Source organism: Pteronotus mesoamericanus, unplaced genomic scaffold (assembly GCF_021234165.1).
Source record: "Pteronotus mesoamericanus isolate MK-2021 breed Mesoamerican mustached bat unplaced genomic scaffold, CSHL_Meso_final scaffold_232, whole genome shotgun sequence".
Taxonomy (NCBI): Eukaryota; Metazoa; Chordata; class Mammalia; order Chiroptera; family Mormoopidae; genus Pteronotus; species Pteronotus mesoamericanus.
The window spans coordinates 27,555,111-27,558,055 of record NW_026555311.1 but is presented as its reverse complement, the minus strand read 5'-3'; positions in this window follow the sequence as shown (position 1 = coordinate 27,558,055).

The following is a 2,945-nucleotide window of genomic DNA, read 5'->3' as shown; positions in this document are numbered from 1 at the left end:
TTTCTCTATATTCCACAGATTTTGGATTGTTTTGCTCCCATTTTTATTTGTTTCATGGTATCTTTTGATTTATTCAAGATCTCTTGATCTTGTTATTGACCTATTTGCTGTTTAATAACATGTTATTTAACTTCCTTATTTTGTGTTTTTTAGTATAGTGATGTAACCAAGCAAAGCAGGTATAACCACACACATGGTGCCTTGATGCATGACCCAAAAATTAGTGTTGGGGGAAACAGGTTTTTATTTACACTGGTGGAACCTCAGGAGTGGCGGGGGCAGGCTGAGAGCACTTTTGCTCAGAACCCTGTTCTCCCACGAAACCCAGCACTTCCATTTCTCCCGACCAGGCTACAGGCATAAACCAAGCCCAATGGTTCCGCATATCCTTATGTGTTCTTAAGCTGGCTGTGCAAATAGGCCACCATGCCCTCTGGAAATGCACTTGTGGTTTTCAAAGTCACCATCCTCTTGCATCAGCTCTCTCCTTCAGCATCTGGGGTGTGTTGTCCTCAGCCTCCATGTAGTAGTCCAGGAAGACGTGCTGTATTACCCTGGATCGTGGTGGTGTCCAGGAGGGCACAAGTCTCAAGAAAGTGGCTTCTCCGTATATCCTTCAGAGAAGCAAATGTCTACAGTCTCAGCATTCAGTCACAGTTCAGAATTCCAGGCACCTCCCACTAACCTGTGTTTGGTTAGACAGATCCTTGCAATTCCCAGCACCACCAGTTGTTCCACCATGTTCTCCAGGCAGGTTTCACAGCAGTTCTCTTCTTTCTTACTCCAGCTCCCTCCTTACTATATAAGGCCACATGGCAGAAACCTGACTACAAACTGCATAGCTGATTGCTGCTTTCTTTCTCGGACCTCATGGCCATATCCCTCATGGCTCCTTCCTCATGGCTCTCTGTTCAGAAGAGTAGGTGTAGCTCCTCCCTCACTACCAGCATCATGGCTGCAACTCTCTCACAAAGCTGCCCTCTTCACTACAGACCAATATGGCCACTACCTACTCTATCATCCCTCATGGTAGACCAGCCATGGCTGCATTTTTCTTTCTCCCGTGGTGGACCAGCTTTCTTACCCTTGCCCACTCTTATTTTAAATCCTGACCCAGAGCTTCCTACATGACCTCCTACCCAGCTCCTCCCACAATGTGCTACTCTTGCCAGTTTCCCATATCCTTTACTTTCTCTCAGCTGCCATCTTTAGTCAGGGCAAGAGTTCCCAAGACACAGGGGCTTCCAGAGACGACGTTCACCTTCCCTCGCTATGTCATGAGTCCCTGAATGCTCTCAGAGTCACATAGACACGTTTTGCCTTTTATTATGCGAAGTATCTTAAGCTGTATCATCTGATTTCGCCATCCCCCAACCCCCAACCATGGGCTGTGGGAAATTTTAAGGCACCCTCACCTTGCACCCCGTTTCAGTGATATAACTGCTTTAAAATCTGTGTCTGAAATTTTGACATTTGAGACATCTTATGGTCAGTCTACTTAATTGTTTTTTCTCTTGAGAGTTCATCATATTCTCTTGATTTGGGGCATTCATTGAGTAATTTTGGATTGTTTTCTAAACATTGTAGATGATACATTGTAAAAACTCTGAATTATATGTTCTTCTGAAGAGTATTTACTCTTTCTCAGGAATTTTACTTAGATGAACTCAAACTTTATGTTTAGTCTCAAATTTTTATGAGTTTATTTGAACCAAACTGCCAGAGTTTCTAGGAAACAAAATATCAATGGATTGAGAAAATGCTCTGTAGAATAGCAGTTTTACCATTTATTTTATACATTACAATCAAAGAAAAGAGGCATAAGGGGTTACATGAAACCTATTGGTAATAGATTAGGAAGGCAGGAGAAAAGAAAGGGGAGGGTCTCCAAGACTGATAAAAAGTAAAATGAATAGACACATACTTCTTTTATGTTTGTAGGTATAGGATAGTTAGCAGTTAACAATTAACATGACAACAATAAAAATAAGGAATTTTGTAGTCTATTGCTCTGGTGGGAGTTTGTGCCCTCAGGGGTCTGCAAAAAGGAAATTACCCTGACATTCCAAAGGTATGTTATCAGATGCAAAAAGACAACAGACAGGTTCAGTTAAGGTAAAGATTGACCCTTGTAAAGAAAGATACTGACCTAGGATATTACTACACACTGTGATTCACTTTTAGTGAGGAAGTTTTAATATCAGACCATTCTCTGTGGTTACTTTAGGTCTCTGAATTGGTAAGACCCATCACACAGGCCTCCACTGAGTGTGTCAGGTTTAGTATGTAGCCCCTCTTTTGTCCACTTAACCAACAGTACTATCAATCAGTTGAATTGATATCTGTTGACTATTACATCCACTTATGGAATAGACAAACATTAATTCCATTTAGTGGCAAAAGTCAGATTAGTGATTGCCTAACTGGGCAGACTATCACAGGTCATGAGAGGACAGTTTAGAGTCATGCAAATGTTATATATCTAGATTATGGTGATGGTTAAATGAGTGTATATATTTGTCAAAACTCATCAAACTGATTTGTAAATTATTACTCAATAAAAATGATTTTAAAATTTCAATTGAGACTTCTGGCCAAGATGGAGGCATAAGTAGATGCCCTTTGCTTCTTCACACAATACAAAGAAGGACAACAATCAATTTTAAAAAAAAAAAAAAAAACAGAATTGCCAGAAAACTCAACTTTCTGCAAGTCCAACAACCAAGGGTCAAAGAAGAAACATTCATCTGGACTGGTAGGAGAGACAAAGATGGGCAGCCAAGGCAGAGAGGCTGTGCTGCAAGGCAATGGCTGGCAGACTAGATGGACCCACGTTTGTGTGCAGATAAACTGGGAGAAACAACTGGGGAGCAAGACAGACCAAGCAACTTAGGGTTCCAGAGCAGGGAAATAAAGCCTCAAAATCTTTGGCTGTAAAAACATGT